Here is a 13904-nt window from a genome sequence, read left to right as displayed (position 1 = left end):
CTCACTGAGCCAAAAACAAAAAAGGCGATAAGACAGCTATTTGAGACACCCTTCATGACCAGCTTTGCTACGCAGCCTTGAAATGAAGTCGTGGAGAAACAATAACCTCCTGTTGACGGGGAACAGGAGCAAGAGATAAGCTGGAGCAACCGTGTTTCCTTCTACCAACCGCAGAAAATATATGCGCATTCGGCCCTGCTTTTTTTGAAGGCTACCTACACAGGCACTTCGTACCACATGCGTGAGCATTTCTTCAGCAATACTTGTGTTGCATAAGCATATACTGGCATAAGACAACATAAGAAGTAAACTATACTGTGTTGATTTAAGGTTGACCAGCATTTACTCCTGTTATAAAATTGTTATGAAGTATTATTACCAGGTAATGGAACTTATAAGGTAGAAGTTAAGTAGAAATATACAGAACAGACTTCCAGAAGTTAATGTACAAAACTTACGTTTCCATTAAAGAGACCTGTGTGGATGCAGACAGCTCTTTTTTTTTTTTTTTTTTTTTTTAAACACAGGCCTCAATATTTTTCTGCTTCCCCTTCCCAGAATGTCTGGGATCAAACACGTATGGAAAAATGATCTTCCACTGAAGCCACTTGTGTTTCTCACTGGGCCTCTACCTTATAAGTGCTGTTACTTTACATGAAAATGATGCTTTACTAAAGTTTTAGAAATGCAACAAACGTCTGTCACTTTGGTTTAATGACCCTTACGTCAAAGCAATGCCATTCAGTTCAGAACACATCTCATGTGATCTTCCAAGCATTGGAATTTATTAAAATATTCATATGTTGTTCTACATGTACATCATTCAATGCTGCATGTGGGTATGATTCCCTAAATTTAAGCCCCACAGTGAGGAGCTGAACTTTACCCTCCTCTGCTGTCACTGCACACTGGCAGGGTCGCCTAAAGAGCAGCGCCAGTAGCTGTTAATGAAGTAATGCTTTTTTAATTTGAGGGTTGATCCATTTCATAGAGGAAGGCGACACTCACAAACAGGGGCAGCGTAAAAATAAGAAAAGGCATTGGGCTATAGTTTCCATACTGCCCCATACTGGGGCAGTCATGGGCTGAAGGTTAGGGAACTGGCCCTGTGACCGGAAGGTCACTGGTTCGATCCCCAGAGCTTACGGTCCATGACTGAGATGTGCTTGAGCAAGACACCTAACCCCCAACTGCTCCCTAGGCGCTGTGGATAGGGCTGCCCACCGCTCCTGCCCCGTTGTGTTTGTGTGTGTGTGTGTGTGTGTGTGTGTGTGTGTGTGTGTGTGTGTGTGTGTGTGCGCTCACTAGTGCGTATGTGGGGTTTCACTTCACGTTTTGGTTAGATGCAGCGGTGAAATTTCCCCGTTGTGGGACTAATAAGGGTCACAATATTAAAAATAATAAAAAATCAATAAATAATGAATAATAAAAAAGAAAGCAGACTACTTCAGATGCAGTGTGGTTGCATTTCCATTTCCATTTCCATTTGAAACGTTCCCGAAATGACTCAGCTAAAAGGACTAACCTTAGCGGGGTCCACACTGTTCGAACACCACTTTATTTGTGCTTATTTGTGGTGCAACGGCTACGGCAAAGCTTATACCAGAGGATTCATTTCAACTGGATGACCTGTTATAATCGCTCACTACTAATTATTACATGAAAGGGCACATCAGAAAGTGAGACATAAGAAGCAACACAAAGTTCCATGACCAAAGAAGGCAGGACCATTTACAGCATTTAGCAGTACTTACAAGAAGTGCTTTGTCAATCTAGAGAAAGTACTGGACCATCCAATAGATGGAGAACAATCTGAGCACACAATCCATCTCTAACCTCACTTAATGCTGCTACTTCTCAAGGCTCAAGGGAAAACAATAAATCCCATTTTAATGTTTGATGAGGGTCTTGCTAAAGCTGTTGGCTGGCAAAACCTGCAAGCTGACTCACTGTAGCACAGACATCATCTGGAAATCGAAACAAAGGCATGGATTAATGCAGAGATCACAGCAAGCAGGGTTTCAACAGGAAAGACTAGGGTTGTTAATGGTGGAGAGCTTGGTCAACTACTTTAAAAAAAAATCTAACAACTTTGTATTTAAATTAGCCTAATAGAAGACATTTCTAAATTTGACATGGTTTTAAACTCTGCACAAGGGACTACTCTGCAACTGCTGATCATGCAATGCAACAAAGCAGTGAGAAGGTACAAAAGACATATGTGCAAGCATTTTACAAAGGAAGACAGTGTAAATGGCAGGGACTGTGATGCTGAAATATAATTCCATTAATAATTCCATTAACAAACAAAATAAAAAACACACAGTCATGTTGGAGGTGACATCACTGCCAGTAATCGCTTTGGCAATTGCAAAGGGAACCGACAAAGTGACTGGAAACCACATAAAGCTAATAAACATCATCAACAGTTTGGGATTTCAGAAGTTCAATACTACTCAATACTACACACTTCAGAGAGAAAACATCATAAAATGACCTAAAAGCATTTATATAGCTTTGTTGCAGTAGTCCTGCCTTATTTCAAAATGTAAACGTTTAGGAGACGTTTTTCAAGCCATCACTCAATGAATTTCAAGCCATCTATCTAACAGCTGCTCAATACGAACTAGGAGAGAGGAGCTGGTCATCATTAGCTTAGCTTAGCTAGTATGATAACCACTCTTCTCACTACAGAAAATGTTCATTTCTGGCTAACTAAAGCCTGGACACAAGTTTAGATGATAATGATTCAAATCTGAGGGAGTAATGTCGAGAAACTGGCGCAAAAGGCACATTAAACCTGTTCTGTGTTGTCTGGGTAAGCTAACGAAGCTAACTAGCCTATCAGGCTACAGACCTTCACAGAGCCCCAATACAGCTTAATTCTACATAACTGGCACTCTGCAGAAACAAGCGTAGACGATAAAAAACGAATGTCTGGGAGAGCAAAACTCTGTTGAGTGACCAGTGCTGGCAGTGACAGAAAGCTGAAATCTAATCTGTTCTGTGGTGTCTGGGACAGTAGTGCTTTGGCTAAGCTAACAAAAGCTCAGTTAGCAGGCCAAACGTGCCACACATCACAGCACAGCGATTCCTCTCGCTCAGGGGCGCCCATACTTCTGTGGCTTGAGATCGACTTTTTCCAGTGGACAAGTCAAAAATTGTGATCTACCTTTAAAAAACACCACAGGCCTCCTCCTTTTTAAAATTTGACAGTCTGCTTGAATGAGGCACAATCTACCAACATGCAATGGGCGATCGACTGATTGATCACGATTGATGTACACCGATCAGGCATAACACCTTCTTTCTGTGCTCATTGTCCATCTGATCAGCTCCACTTACTGTATAGCTGCACTTTGTAGTTCTACAGTTACAGACTGTAGTCCATCTGTTTCTCTGATACTTTGTTAGCCCCTTTTACCCTGTTCTTCAGTGGTCAAGACCCCCATGGACCCCTTCACAGAGCAGGCAGTATTTGGGTGGTGGATCATTCTCAGCACTGCAGTAACATGGACGTGGTGGTGTGTTAGGGTGTGTTGTGCTGGTCTGAGTGGATCAGACACAGCAGATCAGAACAGAATGAATGTTATGCCTGATCGGTGTATTGGTACCCCTGTTCTAGCTGTTCTTCCGTTAAAATGCGAAATGATACATCCGGGGGGTGTGATTAAGGGGAATAAAGTTATAGGCCTTGCTTGTTAACGTTAATAAACAGTTACTGATTAAGCATTGACAAATGTTAAACAACAATCGATCAAGGAAAATTTTGCTTCCTTAGCCCAGACTGAAAACTTTGTCACGGATAACCGTTACCAATGCTAGCAACCTCTGTAAGGGCTGGCATTAGATCATAAAACTATTTTTAAAATCTCTGAAAAAACAAGCTTATAATTACATAATTTCTTATAAATATTGGTGCTTTACTGGCTGATACAGATAAATACATCGAACCTTGACATCAGCAGATTTTATATGCGAAATGATACCCTGGTCAGGCCTCAGCTCTAGCTTACTTATAGTTGTGAGGCCTGCCGCTATAGTCGGGCCTAATCCATTCAAGCTCATCCCTGCACCTCAGTCTGTGCAAAGGAAGGCCTGAAGAGACTATGGAATATCGTCATGTTGCTCTATGCAGAGTGTAACATCTGCAAAGATGATTAAAAATATGCTTCACTTTAATAGCCAGGCTGGTCACAGTCTCAGGAAAATCCTGACCCACATACAATGATTCGCGGACGATGAGAACAGAGCGGACGGAGGTGTTTCACCACACAGTAAATCCGCAGAGATGAAGTAGGTTATTGCCGCGGGCTCCTTTAAAGGACCTGCGAGGGCTGAACTTGTGATTCAGTAGCATCTCGGTGTCTTCCTCCCTGCACCTTATGACCACATGGAAAGGGAGAGAGAGCGTGCTAAGCTCCTGAAAGAACTCGCTCTTCATGGAGCACTATTTTTAGCTGATCATTGTGCATCACTGAGAGGCTCTTTAAATATCAGAGGCATATAGGAATAAAGAAGGGATAGTCTCAGATTGAGTAGAACAGAAGCCTATTAAACCCCGTTTTCTCCCCACCCCCATTATGTCAATGCTCCTGACTCACTAAGTTCCTGGGCCTCTGTTCTGTAACAAACACAATTTTCACAAAAAAACATGCAATAATGATGTTTAGAACAAGACTAACCACCCAGGCTCTAATGAAAGCTTTTAATGTTTATTTTTTTGTTCAATCTAGAACAAAATGCACACAACAGGACAGCGGATTAGCTAGTATTTCTCCTGGATCAAACAGATCATGTTCAAATCAAATGCTACGGGCTTTGCTTCATCACCAAAGGCCTTTCAAGAGCCTGACATGCACACAAGCAAACACACACACATACATATGCACAGGCCCTAGTCCAGAGCCATGGCAGTGTCCATTACATGAACACAAGAAACCCATCCAGATCTGTCCAGCACAAACAATGAGGGAGCTGTGCAGTATTAGGTTTCACTTTAGTTAGGCTGTATTGGCAAACTGAGTTCTACGCTTCTATTCATACTGGGGAATATTTCTGCCTTGCATAATTACAGATGGGTTACACGGTATACAGATATAACGATGTGTGCGATTACTTAAATGTAATAAAATGATATAAAATAATAAAATATTTCCGAACACCTTAAACTAAGTACACTGTTCATTTTTGGGCCTACAGTCTAATTCTTGATCCTCATAGTTACAGTTGTACGCAAATCTATATGGCAAAATTATATGTTTTGTTGATTTTCTACACGCAAATAAGTGAACACGTGTTCTAAAGAGAACACACTTAAATGTGGCAATTAGTGCACAATTTATAGCAAAAATAAAACACAGCATATAAAATATGCCACAAGTTAAGCATAGGCCACATTTTGTTATTTCCATTGTGTTAAATCCAGCAAACGAACAGCAACTGTGCATCAGAAGAGAATGTGGACCTTAGAAAATCAACAAAACTTGTAATTTGACCCAGGGTGCCAAAACTTTGCATATGACTGTACATATCTCCACATTAGGGATGTGCAACGATATCGGAATCACTTTAGTATCAGCAAATATTTGCTGGAAAAGAAATTTCAGCATTGTAAAGAAGATTAGGTTTGCATCTGAGGACATATTTATGGTACTCAAGCAGAGCGAAAATATCGACATGTTAATTTGTGGCTCTCTAAAAATAAGAATTTTATTTCTCAGTAATGCTAATCCAAGTGAATTTAGTGCTGACACATCGGAATCGGCAGACAAGTACACAAATAAAATAGGAGATATCAGTATCAGCCCACAATTCCCAAATTGGTGCATCCCTACGTATTGTGGGTATAACACTACAGCCAAGCAGAACAGAGCTCACTTACATAAATCAGGCTCAGTAACAAAAATATGTCAGAAAATGGTCAGGTAACAATGAATTATGACTTTATGACTGATTTTTGGTACATAAGACATATCCTAAGTGGACACCAGGGAAAAAAAAAAAAAATAAATAATAAAAATACAGGACGGGGCCCTTTCAATCAAAGCACTACTTTAGTAGTAACGCACAGCTTTAGTCTTTCAAGACTGTTTCAAACCTTGAACTAAATTTACACCCCTAAGAATGTACCAAATAATGTATAGCACATGCTGAGTCATAGGTTTTAAGATTAATAACTACTTTGTAAGCCTGCAGTTTAAAGCGGTTGATCTCTGCCTCATGGGTGCAGTGGTGATGGAATTAATCACAGCCTTTCACAATCGGCCAATATTCAAGGACAAAATTCCCCTTTTAATTAAACCCTCTGCCATGATTGACATGTTTGAGCATGCCTGATATTATAAGCATGGCTAACAAAATGTTATTTTATGAAAATGCAAATGCAAACTAATCAGAGTGACATTTTCAAAAAGGGGTCCATTATTTTGTCACACATTGATAACAGTTAAGTATTTAAGGAGCGGCTCTGCATCAACAAGATGAAAAACTATTTCAGGCAAGAAATATTTATTATGCACGGAGCATCACAGTGAACATCGTCTCCCACTGCAGCGCTAAAGTCTGTAAGGCTGGTGTGAAAGGCTAGTAAAGATGAGGGCGGGATAATCGAGCAGACTGATGGGGTTTTGGTTCCCTGTAGCAGTGTCTCTCTCAGCAGTCATGTGCACAGCTCTGCTGAGTCAGCCACAGTGTTGAGTAATCACTAAGGAAGAATGGGAACTAAAGCTTTCTTATCAGCACAAACACACCCGCAGGCATGTTTTTAATACCTTGTCAACATGGGGTCATATTTATTATGTATGTAACTACCTATGTGTCCAAATAATTGGTTAATATGTCATTCACCTACACGTAATAACACACTCGTGAATACACACATATATTATTAAGCAACACACAAGAGAGTCTGTGGGAATTTGTCCATTCATCAAGAAGAGCATCTGCGAGGTCAGACACTGATGTTTGACGAGAGGGTCTTAGCTTGCAAGCTCCACTGTAGTTCATCACAAAGGTGTTTGATGGGGTTTGAGGTCAGGGCTCTGTGAGGGCCAGTCAAGTTCTTCCACACCAAACTCACTCAGCCAGGTCTTTATGGACTTTGGTTTGTACGCTGGGCCATAGTCATGCTGGAACAGAAAAGTTTCTTTCCCAAACTGTTCCCAAAAAGTTCGAGGCATAGTATAGTCCAAAATGTCTTGGTGTACTGAAGCATTAAGATTTCCCATCACTGGAACTAAGGGGTTCTAGACCAACCACTGAAAAACACCCCATAGCATTATCCCTCCTCCACCAAAGGTGTTGGCACAATGCAGTCAAGCAGGTAACGTTCTCCTGGCATCAGACTGCCAGATAGAGAAGCACGATTCATCACTCCACAGAGTACATTTCCACTGCTCCAGAGTCCAGAGTGGTGGTACTTTACACCACTCCATTTGACGCTTGGCAGTGTGCTTGGTGATGCAAGGCTTGCATGCAGCTGCTCAGCCATGGAAATTAAGAGGTGCGTCCCAATACGTTTGTCCATATGGTGTATATGCACTAATCTAATGTATGTGCAACGGCTTCTATCTAATTATACATCTCTCATATATCACTGTTGTCGGAAGAAAACCTTGTATCTCCAAAACTGTAACTTTACAGGAGAACGAAAAAACCACTTTTGATGTAAGTCAATGGAACCAGACATTTTTCCATGTAATTTTGGGTCACTTCTTTTAGACCATTCATCATGAAATTTACAAACAACATAAAGAGCAACAGGCATTTTCAAAGTATGTCAAAAACTGAAAATCGACAAAAACGGAGATACAAGGCCTTCTTCCGACAACAGAGATATGCAAGTGCCTATATGTAATAACATCTCACTTGTACATGTAAGTGCCTTTATGTATTAATATCTCTCATACGTATGTGTACCTATATGTATAATGTGTAGGTAAGCGACACTTTTTTAAATCCCACAAACGGGGAAATTCCACCTCCGCATTTAACCCATCTGTGAAGTGAAACACCACATACACACTAGTGAATACACACACTAGGGGGCAGTGAGCACACTTGCCCGGAACAGTGGGCAGCCCTATCCTTGGCGCCCCTATGACTGCCCAATAGGTACCTATATGTAGTAACAATACAACGTAACTGTATTATACATCATACACAGCAGACCCTGAGAGGGAGTGATCTGGTCGCATGCAACCAAGATGCTATTTTTGGTAACACATTAGTGTTACCTTGCTTTTATATTTATGTGAGCATTCCCATTTACATTTTACATTTATGGCATGCATTTGGCTGACGCTCTTATCCAGAGTGACTTACAATTTGATCATTTTACACAGGTAGGCCAAGGCGGCGTTAGGAGTCTTGCCCAAGGACTCCTATTGGTATAGTGTAAGGTGTTTGCCCAGGTGGGGATTGAACCCCAGTCTACAAGGCAGAGGTGTTAACCAATACACTATCCCAACCACGGGTAGTGTATAATACTGTTCTCTTGCTTTTATAGAACAGTTCCACCAAAAAAAAAGAAAAAAAAGAAAAGAAAACAATACGACAGGTTCAGATTTTAATGCAGGCCTGCTGTTACGCTCTTCTTAAGATTCTGAAAATCAAATATTATCTAATGTCCATTTCTGCATTTGCTTAAGACATGTAGATACTTATTAAAAACTAGCTGTGGCATAAATATAATTATGTGCCACCAAAATTAACTGTTGTATAAATGTAAGTACTTTTATGTAATGATATGTCCCATATCTATTATACAGCCTTATAGTCCAAGTCTAACAGCAGTTTTCTCTGCATAGTCAGGATATTTGTGTTCTAAATATGTACGTAAACAAACAGCAGCTTTCAAGCTGAACAACAGACAGACAGTGCAGTAAGACACAGAGTGGACAAAATATTGGAAACAGCAAAGCAAATCAAAAACGCAGCACCACATCTCTGCTGTCTATGTGCATGTACATGTGCCGTCGACACCTGACATCAACCATACCCCAGCAGCCTGGAGCCTGGCTTACAGTGTCCTTGAGCCGGTCTCAGCACAACATCTCACAAGCAGAGCTGGTGTGACTCACCAAAAGGCCTTGAAAGCTTCATAAATCTCCTGTGCCTACATGCGGCAGCAGCTTTCCTACAGTTGTGGCCCCGTGCCGTCGGCCCCGTGCCAGCTCAGCAGCACTCTTGGCACCTGGGAAGGTCAAATGAATGACAGCAGTCAACGCACAGCACTGAAAAGCAAACCAACAGCCAATACACAAGACCTCAGGCATTCTGGGCACTCAGCAGCAAAACACTAACACGCACCCCCACCCCCCTCTGCTTTACATCCCACACAGACAAGGGGTCATTTACATCTGATTTCAATGCGTGCAAGCGAGTGAAAGTCGAGCTCAGCATATCTCTCCTCACATGACGCGGCGGTGGGGAACCAGCTGCAGTAAACATCTGCTTTTGAGGAACAAAAAGCATTACCTTCTACCTTGTGACCCCCTCGATTTTTACTGTCATCAGATGCAATTAGTCCGCAACCGACTGTAAAACCTAGTTCATCTCAGAGAACGATGGCAGAGCAGGACTGTGCCGTTTTTAGCCTAAATCCAGGTTGTTTTCTGGGTCAAAGAAGCTTCATGCTACACTTTAAAGAATGTTCCAGCATTTTTCTGCCTAATCGCTTATCTGCCACATCTGTAGCATATTACCACAGACAATAATAATTCTGACACGTTTCTCTGTGCTCTGGTTCAGCATCTGCCCACTGGCTCCTATTAGAAGCACACTTGGAGTCAATAAGCTTTCTGTTTCGAGCCTTCTGATCGCAAAATGATCGTCCATGGTAATCAGCAACGTGACACATTCATCAAGAAATTTATGAGGCATGAGTTACACCACATTAGCCACTTAAAACAGTCCTGGTAATGCGTGATACAGCTACCTTAACAGCCAGGTTTCTGACTCACTGTGACGCGCAAGATTTCTGATTCATAGTTGAAGCATTCATCGCAGATTAGTTATTGAACAGGCTGAGCAGGACGGATCAGAAGTGGCACCGTTCATGCAAAAAGATCAACTACACAACATTTCCTCTTAACAACTGGAGGTACAGGGCTGCGTTTGCAGCGAACAGGTGGCTATGGGCTTCTACAACGGAAAGGAACGGGCTCTGAAACAACGACACTCTTAAAAAGAGTGGATCTTCAAGAGTTCTGCAGCAAAGGGAACGGCTCTGTTTAGCCTGCTGAGTTCTACATAAAAACATGTCAAGGTTAACTGGTCCTCTGCATGGTGAAATGGTTCTTCAGGCTGGAATGATGCACGGCGCAACACGCCCCATGCATCATTTCAATGGCAAGCTTGCAACAGTAGAAGAACCATTTGGTGCTACATAGAACCATTTTCAAAACAGTTCTATGCAGAACCATACACAACACATGCTCCATCAATCTCAAATGCAAAACACCTTTATGCATGAACCAGTGGTTCTAAACAGAATCATTCCCTTAATTATAGATCCATCATTTTTAAGAGGGGGCTTTGACTGATCAGCATTGAATCCCACTCACAAAGTTAATATGCAGGCTTAAAGCAACAAAAACAACCACCACGCAAAAAATGCATCAGGCACGACATTTAGAAGGGATAACAACAAACGCCTGCACTTGGTTATAGTGCTAATACAGTCGGCTAAACTACAAATCCCATAAAAACAAGGGAAACCGTAACTAGGTAACGTTAAACACCATCGATTCAAAGCTCAACAACAACGTCGATATCTCGATATCGCTACACAAAACCGTCGCTCCACTAACAAATACGCCAGTATTTACAGTGTCAACCGACAGAACAAGTGTTCCGCGAAAAAACACAAAGCATGAAATAAACCGAGGACAAAACGAAGCTAAAATTGGCTTCTTTTTCGCCTGCTGGCCGCTCGAATTGTCCCGTTCCACCTTAAATAGTGCAGCAGGTACCTGCCGCACCGTTTAAGGTGGAACGGGACAATTCGAACAAGCAGCTGACTTCAGCTGCGAGCTGAGCCGAGATGCTGACGAGCTCACCGCTAATATAAAGCAACGCGGAACGGAGAGCTCACCCTGCTAGCCGTATGTGTGCCCCAGGACTCGGTGGGAGTGAGTGTCCCCCCGCGGTGAGCCTCTGCGCCGCTGCCTGCTCGGTTTGTTTTGCTGCCCTGCCGGACCTCCAGCGTCCTGCGCTCCAACCGCTCTAATACGCCTTTAAAGGGAAGAGCTGTCGGAAACAAACGAAGCCGCTTCCGCCGACGAAGCCAGGGTGATTTGCATAAAGGGGCGGGGATGTGAAGGCAGAGGTTTTTCATGTTACATGTGTTTTTTTTATTTTCTGTTTTCTTTACGAAACTGTTTGTTTTTTTTGGTGGAAGAGATGCGTCTAAGATAAGTTAAATAATAAACAAACAAAAAACAAACAAATAAATAAATGACCTCTTCAGATTTTCCATCCAGTTGTAAGTTCAAATATTCATTGTATTTTTGTTTTCTTTTCTAGCATTTTTTTTTTTTTGCTTTGCATTTCACACATTTCACACATTTTAAAATAAATAAATAAATGAAAACTACTTTTAAGAAAATGCTGTTGAACTATTTGATTTAAAGTGAAGATGCATGGACATTTTTTTTCAGTTATTTTGAGAATATAGTTATTTATTTTTTTATTTTAGTTTATTTTATTAATCTATTGAACTCATGGATAAACCCTTACCCAACCAAACACATTGTGATATATTTCCAAATGTATTTAATATTTGGCCATAGCCCATCGCCTGGGTCAGAACAAAATGCCTGCATATCTCCAAAATGTTGACTTTATAGGCGAAAGAAAGCTAATTCTTTATATATATATATATATATATATATATATATATATATATATATATATATATATATATATATATACATATAGGAAGTCAAAGTACAAACATTTTTCTCACGTAATCTTGGACCACTTCCGTTGAGCCATTCATCTAAAATAAATAAATGAATAAATATATAATAAAAACAGACAAAAACAGAGATATAAGATTTTTGCATGACAGCAATAATATGATTTGCATTTCATTTTTATGTTCATTAGTCTATGCAGTGACCCCATTCAGTGGGTTCAACAGTAGGGGGTAAAAACATGCCATCAAAAGCCTCCCACAGCTTGAAAGTGTCACCAAACCATCTCACTGTAGGGGTCAAACATTCAGGCCTAGTGTACGTGACACGTGCACTCGGCTACTTGAGGAGATGGTGAAAGGTGACATAACATCCCTCTGTATATCGCAGTTCATGGGCTGTTATTTCAGACAGTCTGATCATGTCCTGCGCTTGAGCAGCCTCTTTTACATGTTGTGCTAATACAACAGATGTTATGTTAGCTAACAAGCTGGTTTAATAAGCCAGTTTAATATTTAGCATTTTGATTTTTTTGTATGGCTTGCTTTTAGTAGCAGTGTTTCGGTTGTACTGGGAGGCAATTTGGTTGTACTGGGAGGAGTACAACCAAAACTCCTACTAGTACAAGCAAAACTTCTCCCAGTACAACCAAGACCCCTCCCAGTACAACCAAAATCCTCCCCAGCACAACCAAAACTCCTCCCTTTCCAAAACTGGCGTTCAACAGATGATTAAACGCTGCAGAGAAAATGGGACTCCTACCAACCACCTGGAAGACCTGGTAGACACCAAACCTGCCCCCCATCAGATAAACAGCACTTTCATCTTTAAGAGAGGAGAAAATCAACCCACCTCCATCCTTCCACAGTGAGAAGATAACTCAGCACTGTGGGTCTGAAAGGTTGTGTAGCTGAGTGAAGGAAACAGACACATCAAACAAAGAAGCTGCTGGTGTTCTCAGAACAATGGACTGACCACCCCAGAGTCCAGACCTCAACATCACTGAATGTGTTTGATTACTTGGATAATAACAAGCAGAAAATGCAACCAACTTCTAAGACTGAACTTTGGAGGAGTGGTATGCAGATCTGTGTCGCATGCTCCGTCTCGCCCTCCTTGAAGGGTCATTAAATGTTGTTTCATGCTGTTAATGTTGTTTGTTTGCTGGTAAATTGTGTATTCACAAGTAGTGGGCTGGAGGTTAGGGAATTGGCCCTGTGACCAGAAGGTTGCTGGTTCGATCCCCAGTGCCGACGGCATATGACTGAGGTATCCTTGAGCAAGACACCTAACCCCCAATTGCTCCCCGGCTGCTGTGGATAGGGCTGCCCACTGCTCCGGGCAAGTGTGCTCACTGCCCCTAGTGTGTGTGTATTCATTAGTGTGTATGTGGTGTTTCACTTCACGGATGGGTTAAATGCAGAGGTGGCTCTCCAGTTCTCCAGGTTCCTCCCACAGTCCAAAGACATGCAGTCAGGCCAATTGGACATGCTAAATTGCCCCTGGGTGTGAGTGTGTGAGTGACTGTCTGTTTGCCCTGCGATGGACCGGCGTCCAGGGTGTATCCTGCCTTCCGCCCGAAGACTGCTGGGATAGGCTCCAGCACCCCACACCCCCCCTCCCGCGACCCTGACGGAGAAGCAGCTTAGAAAATGGATGGATGGATGGATGAGTTATTTCGTTGTGGGTTAGTTAGCATGGGTCTTGTGTTTGCAGTAGAGTGAAGGGTTATGGCAATTCATGACCTTTCCCCACTAACCCAGGCTGTGTTTGTGTGCCTTTCCTGCTGGTGTTCATAAAGAGCACTTCTCATAGCAGAAATCATGACCTCTCATATCTCCTTCTTCGCCAAGACTCTATAAAACTTTCAATATGTATTCAGCCAGTACTGTTGGCACTGTATGCACTATTACAAGTCTAAGGCATCTTCATAAACATCTTCTTGTATATGGCTGAGTGAAAATATGGATCAGCTGTGGATCC

At 41.8% G+C, this 13904-nt stretch overlaps 1 protein-coding gene across 1 annotated transcript in view; it reads right to left on the bottom strand.

Moving 5' to 3' along the window:
- LOC108429092 (solute carrier family 45 member 4) overlaps positions 1-11233 on the bottom strand; it is an 85161-nt gene extending 73928 nt beyond the window's left edge. The window contains exons 1-2 of the mRNA XM_017700598.2: positions 11099-11233; positions 9084-9196 (exon numbers count right to left, since the gene is read on the bottom strand). The gene's annotated coding sequence lies outside the window, so the exon portion shown is untranslated. The remainder of the gene's footprint in view (positions 1-9083; positions 9197-11098) is intronic.
- Between the last annotated feature and the right edge of the window lie 2671 nt (positions 11234-13904).

This window comes from Pygocentrus nattereri, chromosome 1 (genome assembly GCF_015220715.1).
Source record: "Pygocentrus nattereri isolate fPygNat1 chromosome 1, fPygNat1.pri, whole genome shotgun sequence".
Taxonomy (NCBI): domain Eukaryota; kingdom Metazoa; phylum Chordata; class Actinopteri; order Characiformes; family Serrasalmidae; genus Pygocentrus; species Pygocentrus nattereri.
The sequence above is the reverse complement of the archived record's forward strand: the minus strand, read 5'-3'. Positions and strand labels throughout refer to the sequence as shown.